The following is a 10,743-nucleotide window of genomic DNA, read 5'->3' on the forward strand; positions in this document are numbered from 1 at the left end:
GGACGAGGAGGAGGAGGAGGAGAGCACACTACTTCTATAGAAGGAGGATGCAGATTCGGGGAGATAAATTGGGATGAAGGATAATGGCACATGAAGAATCCCCAGAGATTCTTCCACACTTCTCACATCCAGGACAGCTGAGGCACAGCCTAGTTGCCAGGACACCAGGGAACCCAAAAATGTAGTCAGTGGGAGGTGATGACAGCTGAAAGGCTGGCAGAGCTGATGCAGGGCCCTATAAAAACTGTGCCCCGTAGGAGCATCACAAACTGCGTAAGATTGGGTTGGCAAGAGAGGGAGTGGGTGTCCAGTGTGAGACCTTGAATCAAGAGGCCTACACTATTTCCAGCTCAGTAGTCAATTTGTGGGAAGGACCCCAGGCAAAAGATGAAGGGCGGCGATGTGGCTTAATCCGCTCTCCCGGGGATGGGCACTGTTCTCAGAATGCTTTGAAATCTCTAGATGAAAGGAAGTGCCAGGGAAAGCTATCATTACTTTGCATTCTGATCATAGAGAAACCAAGGCATTTTTGAGTTCCTGTATTGGAATCAGAGACCAAAATATTTTCATCTTGGGTAGACTCAGACAGCTTTTTCCTAATGATGTTAATTGACAACAGGATCAATAGCAAGGTCCCTGGAGAGTACAACCAGATAGGTTAGAGAGCTGGCTCAGGGGGTGAAGAACAGCTTGCAAAGCCTGGAATTTGGATCTCAGCAGCTCTGGGTTCAGAGAGAGATCCTGTGTCAAAGGAGTAAGGTGAATGGCAGGACACCAATGTCGTGCTGTGGCCTGGACTGTGGCATGCACACCTACATGTACATACATGACCCAAATGCATGAGCATAGACGACACTTGTACACACATGTATATCTGCACGTGTGCCTGCTCACACAGAGAGACATACAAATACACACATGTAAAAAAGAAAGAAGGTATAAGCTGAACCTTATCAATGGAATACAGCAGTTTCCAAGCAAATTCAAACAAGTTTTCCAAGCAGTTCACCAGGCCAGGCTTACCTCGGAGGATGATGTAGGGGCTGTGACACTTCTCCCTCTCTTAGAGTGTTGCCCGTACATGCTGCTGAAAAACTAGGACTTGGGCTAGATCTACTGATACATGGGTCTCTGGAAGCTGAGGTAGGAGGATTGCTTGAGTACAGAATTACATATTAGAAGCTAAACAGGGCCACATCAAAAGGTTCTGTCTCAGGGCTGGCAAGATGGCTCAGCCAGTAAGAGCACTGACTGCTCTTCCAAAAGTCCTGAGTTCAAATCCCAGCAACTACACGGTAGCTCACAACCATCTGTAATGAGATCTGATGCCCTCTTCTGGTGTGTCTGAAGACATCAAAGACATTAATAGTGTACTTATCTATAATAATAAATAAATCTTTGGGCCTGAGCAAGCGGGGTTGACCAGAGCAAACAGAGGTCTGAAATTCAATCCCCAATAACCACATGAAAGTCCATAACCATCTGTACAGCTACAGTATAGTCATCATATACATAAAATAAATAAATAAAATATTTTTAAAAAAGGTTTCTGGAGCTGGAGAGATGGGTCAGCGGTTAAGAGCACTGACTTCTCTTCCAAAGGTCCTGAGTTCAGTTCCCAGCAGCCACATGGTGGCTCACAACCATCTGTAATGAGATCTGACCCCTTCTTCTGGTATGTCTGAAGATAGCTACAGTGTACTCATATGTACAAAATAAATAAATAAATAAATCTTTAAAAAAAAGGGGGTTCTTTCTCAAACAAATAAAGAGCAAAATTCACTCTTTATTTGTCTGAACCCAGAATGTTCATGTCAAGTATGACCTTTACTAAATAGCCTAAATAAATAAACAAACAAGAACAACACAATGATATGCAGAAACCAGATCCTTGTGTTTGACAGGTCTATGATTTCGGTATTTTCTCTCTTTGTTCATCCCTTTCTTGGTCGTAGTACTCCCATCAGATCCTCTCTTCTGTGCTCTGTTTCCTGGTTTCCAGACTGTTGCTCCAAAGGGACAACTTTGTTACAGAACTCTCTAGTGAAATGATATTCCCTTCCTGATTGCTCCAAAGTTAACAGGCTGACCAGACTCAGAAAAGACCTTTAGCCCAAGCCCGAGACAAGCTCATACCTGTTGCTAAGAAGCAATGACTTCAGGTCATAGTTATCTTAGGGACAGACAGGTACAACTCTTCTGCCTGTTGCATAAAGTAGACAAAGGTTATCTAGCTGGTGCTGCCTGTAAACCAAAAAGATCCCAAGACCAAGCATGTGATGCAAGCTCTCAGGAGAGCGGAGCTAAGTCTAAGTATCATAAACACCATGGACAAAACAAATGTGGTGCGTCTTTAAAACCATAAGTCCCACTTGGGAGGCAGAGGCAGGCGGATTTCTGAGTTCAAGGCCAGCCTGGTCTACAGAGTGAGTTCCAGGACAGCCAGGGCTATATAGAGAAACCCTGTCTCAAAAAACCAAACCAAACCAAACCAAACAAACAAACAAACAAACAAAAAACCAGTAAGTCCCAGGATTTCAGTGTTTCAAGTTCTAGTAGAGGTAGGCTTAAGATATGTATGTATACACAGACAGACAGACAGACATAAGGAGGGTAACACTATTGAACTGTGTGTAATAACTGCATAGAAGTCATTACCCAGAAAAGGGAATATAACTAGAATACAGAATATATCTAAGAGAATTTATGAATTATAAACCAGAATAAGCTAGTTGTGTAGATCATTAAGGAGGTAGTTGGCACCATTGATCCTATGTGAGAACCTCAGCCTCCTCTCCTGGTTCCAGGGATTTCTAAACTAAAGTTGGATAAACTAGGGTTCAAGAATCTAATTGTAACTGAGTTACCTGAATAACCTGTCCTACAAGGCAAAACACAAAAACTACTGGATGGATCAGAGATCAGGCCCAACCTGCTAATCACTGTAACTAACTCCTTGGCTGATAAATGACAGCTCAGAGACAGGTACGGCTGCTGACCTGGGAACAAGCTCTGGAGTAGCCATTAGATTCTGAATCAGTAGGTCAAATGAAGCAGTGTTGTCATCCTCTGCTCCCTGACTCAACTAGGGCCTTCCTTTAAGCTCTGTGCATCCTTCCTACCTAGAGTAAGCCAGGGGCCCTGTAGAACAAAGAGCTACTACCTTTGGAAGGGAATACTCAAGAGTTCCGTACTGGGAAAAGGAATAGACTTCTCCATAAATCCCCACATGGCTCCTTTCATACAGTTTAAAGGGTCTTCTTTTATTCAGGAAATATTTCTTGATTAAGAATTAGATACTAAACTGGGAATGGAGAAATTCGCATGTAAATAAAGAAAATATCTAAAATAAAAAAAAAGAATTAGATACTAAAAAATAAATAAATTAATAAATTAATTAATTAATTAAAAAAAAAGAATTAGATACAGGGCTGGAGAGATGACTCAGCAGTTAAGAGCACTGACTGCTCTTCCAGAGGTCCTGAGTTCAATTCCCAGCAACCACATGGTGGCTCACAACCATCTATAATGAGAACTGATGCCCTCTTCTGGTGTGTTTGAAAAGAGTGACAGCGTACCCACATATATGAAATAAATAAATAAAACCTTTTTAAAAAAAGAATTATAGCCGGGTGGTGGTGGCACATGCCTTTAATCCCAGCACTTGGGAGGCAGAGGCAGGTGGATTTCTGAGTTCGAGGCCAGCCTGTCTACAGAGTGAGTTCCATGACAGCCAGTGCTACACAGAGAAACCCTGTCTCGAAAAACAAAAAAACAAAAAAAAACAAAACAAAAAAACAAAACAAAAAAAAATTATATACATTCTTAAGTGTCAAGGTGGGTAAAACCTCTTGCTTGCCCACAAGACTGACAATCTTATTTCTAACCACAAGTAACCACAGTAGAAGGAGAGACCTTACTCCTGAATATTGTCCTCTGACTTTTACACACACACACAAACACACACATAAATTAATAAAAATATTTAAAAAATAAGTATATTCTCTAGGCCAATAGTTGACTGCTACAGCTATAAATAAATAAATAAATAAATAAATAAATAAATAGTGGTAAGACATCAGACTAAGAGATCTCAAGTCTCTTACTTTTGAACCTAGTAAGTTCAAAAACTGTTTTTGGACTAGAGAGATGGCTCAGCTATTAAGAGCACTTGCTATTCTTGCAGAGGACCTGGGTTTAGTTCCCAGCATCTACATAGCATTTGCAACCATTTGTAACTCCTGATCCAGGGGATCTGATGCCTCTTTTGATTTCCAAGGGCTCCAGGAATGCATGTAGTGTACATACATACATGCAGACAAAATATTCATGCAAAATAATATAGGTGCATCTTTTTAAAAAAATTAAACTATATTTAATCTCAGGAGACACATTAAGAAATAATTTTTCATTTCTTTAGGAAAACAACATTTTTGTTCTTCAGAAGATGAGGCCAACCTGAGTCCAAGAACAGTCACGCTTGAGCCAGCCTCTTCTCAATGCACCCACAAGTGAAGGACACAATTGTTCATGAGATGAGAACTATGTGCATGGTGCTTACCCACCCTCACCTTCCTCGGGACTGAGACAGCATCTACTTGGCATGCTTGTGATACAACTAGAAACCATGTTTACGAGTCATTGGAGCTGTGCCTGGCATACTGTAGGTAACTGGCAAATGGTTGCTGTAATAGGATTTAGTTGTTACCATAAGAACAGTTAACCAGAAGCTACCAGGAATCAACTTATATGGACACCCTGACATCTAGTGGTGCGTTTTTTATGACATGGATCAAGAGCATGGATAATTGCTGGCTTGACATTTAGTTTGGAGGAATAGGTAGACAGCAACAGAACGCCTGCTTCTCCATAGGAACAACATTTAACATCTCTCATCAGGGATTTTCAAACGTGGCTGTGTATGAGAGTGACTTGTGAAGAGGACATTGTAGGGTGTACTTCAATCCCAGCACTCCAGGGGCAGCGCAGGTGGATTTCTGTCAGTCTCAGGCCAGCTTGTTCTACACAGCAAGCTCCAGGTTAGCCGAGGCTACATAGTGAGACCCTGTCAATCAATCAGTAAATAAATGGAGAGAAATATGCTAATGTCTGGATCTCACTTTCTGGGAGATTCTGATTTAACTTGCAGGAGACATGGCTCAGCCTCTCTCTGTTTCTTTTTGTATCTCTCTTTCTCTCAGTTTTAATTTTTTTTTCTAGCAGTGACATTTTTCAAACTGATTTTAATATGTAACCAGAAGCTGGACATGGTGGTGATACTTGTGTTTCTAGCACTTGGGAAAAAATCAAGAGTTCAAAGTCAGCCTAAACTACAGGAGGCACTATCTCTACATACAAGCATATATACATACATACACACACACCCCATAAACACACACATACATCATATGCACACATCACATACATACTCAAACACATCAAACACACACACACACACACACACACACACAAGCCACACACACACATACACAGACACATCAAATATATACTCAAACATATGGAACCAGATTGAGAACCACTGCAGTGGCCCATGAGGTAACTATTGTTTATTCTTTTCATTATATAATCAAAGAAAGTAAAGCCCAGAGGGTAAGGTAACTGCTGCAAAGCCACATAGTAGGCATCAAGAATTTGAGCCTGAGTCTCCTATATCCCCCGATCTGAGGCTCACTTTGCAGAGACTTTTAGAAGTCTGGTAGTCTCTGATTAGCTTTTGCATATAGGAGTCTAAGTAAGGGACAGTGAAGATTTGCCCAGACTATGAGTTGAAGTTCTGCAAACAGATTGGGGTTGGTGGGGTCATATAGTCTAAGGAAGGCATCAACTATCTAATCCTGTCTCCAACAACATGGATAAATTAGCAGTGTGAGGTTAAATGTGAATCAAATTAATACAATGTGTATTTGTGTGAGAGAAAGTGGGGAGAGACAGAGGGGAGCGAGATCAGGAATATATTAGAGACAACACAAATTAAAATCTGTTAACCATCGACTATTGAGGCCCAGGAAAGAGTAGAATGACTTTTTTATTTTTATTTTTTTGGCTCTTCTGGAACTCACACTCTGTAGATCAGGCTGGCCTTGAACTCAGAAATCCGCCTGCCTCTGCCTCCCAAGTGCTAGGATTAAAGGCGTGCGCCACCACCACCCGGTGACTTTTTTCTTTTTAAGATGTATTTATATTTATTTTTATGTATATCAGTACACTGAAACTGCCTTCAGACACTCCAGAAGAAGGCATCGGATCCCATTACAGATGGTTGTGAGCCACCATGTGGTTGCTGGGAATTGAACTCAGGACCTCTGGGATGAGCGGTCAGCGCCCCTAACCCGCTAAGCCACCTCTCCAGCCCAATCATTGACTTCTCTGAGACACACTAATCTGCTAAGCATTGGTTGTGGGAGGAGAGGACCAAAGAGTCTAAGTCCTGAGGTATGAGAGCTTTGGCTAGCTTGGCCTCCTACAGAGATCCTCAGAGGATTGATGGTTTGGAGAGGACAGAGCAGTACAAATCTGTTGCTAGCCCATCCAGTACAAACTAAAGCGCATTGCCTACACAGGAAATGAACAGGGCCTTCCTGGGTCAGGAAGGGAGGCTGCATCTCTTAATCACACGTAGGGACCGGGCCAAAATCTGCCAACGCTACACTCAAGTAATTGCCAGGACAATTTCCCCGAATTTAATGGTGAATGTGTCTTTGATTGGCTCTTGGCAGCACGTAAGAGCAGGTTGAGGAAACCAAGGTTCAGCCAAGTACGCGGTAGTCCATTAACTCATCCTACAAAAAAGGCTATACTAGGGGTCACAAACTCAGCCAGAGGACTGAACTTAGCCCACAGATATTTTGGGCTTAGTGCTGTTTGGCAGTGCTTTCAATATTTTTCAATTAATTGCCAACATTCAACTCCAGGAAAAATTCACACAGAAACTCTGATTTTTTTTTCATGAAATAGTGCGTATGTGTTTGTGTGTGTGTGTGTGTGTGTGTGTGTGTGTGTGTGTGTGGAGCAAATGTTTGCTGTGTGGTAGTGGTGGTGCAGGCATTTAATTCCGTCACTTGGAAGGCAGAAGCAAGCAAGTATCTCTGTGTTCAATGTCAGGCTGGTCCACAGAGCAATTTCCAAGACAGCCGGTGCTACACAGAGAAATCCTGTCTCAACCCCCCCCCCAAAAAGTAATAAAGGTGGGGGGAGTGAGATAGTTCAGTTGGTAAAGGGGCTCACTGCCAAGACTAATGACCTAAGTTTGATCCTCGGAGTTCATGGTTGAGAGGAGAGAACGAACTCCCAAAAGTTGTCCTCTGACCATCACACCTGTGTCGTGATACTTAAATGTGTGCGTGTGCGTGCGTGCGTGCGTGCGTGCGTGCGTGCGTGCGCATGCACGCGCATGCATACACACTCTAAGTTAATGAAATAACAGTAAGAAAATAATGGGTCAGACTGGGAGGATGAAGCGATGTCCCAGGAACCTGTGGGGAGAAGAAAGCACAGCAAGCTCCCGTGCGTCCCTGGCCTCCACCCCTTTCCCATTGATCTGCTCTCTCGAAATGATTCCCTGGGAAATGCTACCTTAGATGGAATGTAGAAATTAAGAGAAACACAAATCTCCGTAGAAAATGGACATTCTTTCCTAGACCTGGATAAAGAAAAAGAACGGCTGTTTTCTGCTTTTGTTGTTTGTTGTTTTGCAGCTGTGGCGTTTGTGTGCTGGGCCACACTGGAGCTTCGTTTTTATGTCAGGATAGGGCTAAGCCAATCACCTAGTCAACCAGTGAATTAACGAAATGGAAGAAAGGAGTGAGTGAGTGGAAAGACGACAGCGGAGACCTTCTATAAGAAAGGAAAATCAGGGGCTGGCGAGATGGCTCAGCGGGTAAGAGCACTGACTGCTCTTCCGAAGGTCCTGAGTTTGAATCCCAGCAACCACATGGTGGCTCACAGCCATCTGTACAACTACAGTATACTCATACACATAAAAAAATAAATAAAATAAATCTTAAGAAAGGAAAATCAGCCAGTGAGACCTTTATGAATGGTCATGGGGTTCCATTCTATTTTACCTTTACAACATCTTGTTAGTATGAAGAGATAAACAAAACCAGGGGGTTAGGCAAAGGGACGTTAGCTCCTCTTAAGCAAACAACTCTGGAAGCCAGAAGGAAGGAAGAGGCTGCCTGTGGCTTCTGCCAGGCACATTCCTCCCCTAGCCTTTTCTGCCACCTTTCCCCTTTACCTGGAAGGTCCTCTCTCCTCCCTTTATTTGTGCAGTATTGGATCCAATAAAAGCTCCCAGGCTCTTAAGACCTCTGACCCACCTCTATTCCTTTAGCGCATCTGCTGCATGCTACACAAGCCCAGTAGATTGAGCATATTGTCCTGAAAGACTCTTGTATGTGTGCATTATAAAACCCCCTGTAAACTCCTCGAGAACAAGAGCTATTTCTTCTGTTCCTGCCTCATTTCCCATAGTGTTGATGGCCTAAGAGACCCTCTGTATGGCCTTGCAGCCTCACTGACTGGAGAGTTCAGTTCCGATCTCAAGCCCTTGCCAGCAACGCAAAGGCTACACAATAAAGTCCTTTCACTATTAAATGACAGATTCAAAGATAGAGGGGCTGAGAAAGTACACACACAGAATCCTTCATTGTCTCAAGCCTTTTCTGGGAGTCAGAGCCTGGAATCCTCAGGTTAGATATGAAAATAACTTTGATATGTGATGGTGAATCTTGGGCTAGCATTTCATGTAGATAAACTGCACAAAATAGTAGATAAAGACACAGAACTGGGACTGTTAGTCAGCTTTTACTTAGCATGCCCAGGGTCTGGAGTTTGATCTCAGCATTAGAAAAATAGCAATAAATAAAATGTCTTTGGGTTACATCAAAGGACCAAAGAAAGGAAATTTTTTCTTGTATGCAACTAATTGGTGGTTCCCAAGTCTCTTTTTTTGTCATGGTTTATAGTCAAGAGTTCACAGGGGAAAATAGTTTTCATATTTTAATGGTAACAGTGCTGCCAGAAGAGAAAATGTGTGTTGGGGGAGTGGCTTCCCCTTCCTGCCTTCCTTCCTTCCTTCCCTACTCCCTTCATCTCTCTTCTTCCCACCTTTCTTTCTGAGCCAGGTCCTTAAAATGCAGCCCTAGCTGACCTTGAACTCACAGAGCTCCACCACCATGCCCAGCCATATTGCCATTATTTCCATTGTTGGATGTTTCTGTGCTTTTTAGGGTATACATAGCAATCAATAATTAGGAAAGAGATTTTTTTTAAGATTTATTATTATACATACATACACTGTATGTATGTATGTATGTATGTATGTATGTATGTATGTATGTGTGTGTGTTCAGACACACCAGAAGAGGACGCCAGATCTCATTACAGGTGGTTGTGAGCCACCATGTGTTTGCTGGGATTTAAAGTCAGGACCTTGGGATGAGTAGTCAGTACTCTTACCTGCTGAGCCATCTCGCCAGCCCCAGAAAAGAGAGTTATATTCACACCTCTTTTTTATTCTGAGTCTATCCTTTTCCATGGCTACTTTGGTTATCAAATGTACTTAGAGAACACTATTTTCTGATTGATTTGGATACAGATTTCAGCTGATCCTCCATGCTTAAGTCTTTACTTTTTATTTATTTATGTATAGAGTGTTCTGCCTGCATGTTGCCTGCACTGTAGAAGAGGCCACCAGATCTCATTATAGATGGTTAATGAGCTACCATGTGGTTGCTGGGAATTGAACTCAGTATGTCTGGGAGAGCAGCTAGTGCTCTCAACCTCTGAGCCATTTCTCCAACCCTCATTCCTAAATCTTCAAAGCATTACGTAGACTGAAAACATGAGAATTGTTAAGTGGCCTTGGGAAGGTCCAGAGTTGTGTTCTAGGGCTCTAAACCTGTTCACAGCCAGCAGCGTGAATGGGTTGTGTTGGCTTTTATTTGAATGGGTTGTGTTGGCTTTTATTTGAATGGGTTGTGTTGGCTTTTTTTTTCTTTTTTTCTTTTCTTTCTTTTCTTTTTTTTTTTCTGAGACAGGGTTTCCTCTGTGTAGCCCTGGCTGTCCTGGAACTCACTCTGTAGACCAGGCTGGTCTCGAACTCAGAAATCCGTCTGCCTCTGGCTCCCAAGTACTGGGATTAAAGGCGTGGGCACCACCGCCCGGCGTTTGGGATGTTTCTTTCTTAAATAGAGAAGATTCTACTTTATATCTTAGAGATCAATTTGTACATCTTGTAAAAACTTCTGAGTCTCCCACTTCTATTCTAGTAAGATTTAAGGTCTGACGTATATTTAGGATGTAGAGACATCCTTTTAGGGATCTAGAGAAATACATGAAGTCACTTAGTGTTCTTGTGTAACACAGTGCACAAGAAGATATCAAGTAGAAAGCCAGGCCTGGAGGCATAGATCTATAATCCCAGCTGTTAGGGAAGCTAAGACAAAAATGTGCCTGGATTACAGAGCAAGGTCAACAGTGCCAGCCCAGACAACGGAGAAAACACTGTTTCAAAACTTAAAAAAAAGTTCAAAAGTATCAGGTATGGGGGTGTACACGTTTCCTAGCACTTGGGAGAGTGGCAGGCAGATGTGACATGTATTTAGGATGTAAATACATCCTTTTACAGGCCACATAGCCAGACAGGGCTACATAGTAAGACCCCATCTTAAATAGATAAGGAAAGAGAGAGGGGGGGAGACAGAGAGAGAGAGAGAGAGA

This window comes from Mastomys coucha, unplaced genomic scaffold, assembly GCF_008632895.1.
Source record: "Mastomys coucha isolate ucsf_1 unplaced genomic scaffold, UCSF_Mcou_1 pScaffold6, whole genome shotgun sequence".
In the NCBI taxonomy this organism is placed as follows: domain Eukaryota; kingdom Metazoa; phylum Chordata; class Mammalia; order Rodentia; family Muridae; genus Mastomys; species Mastomys coucha.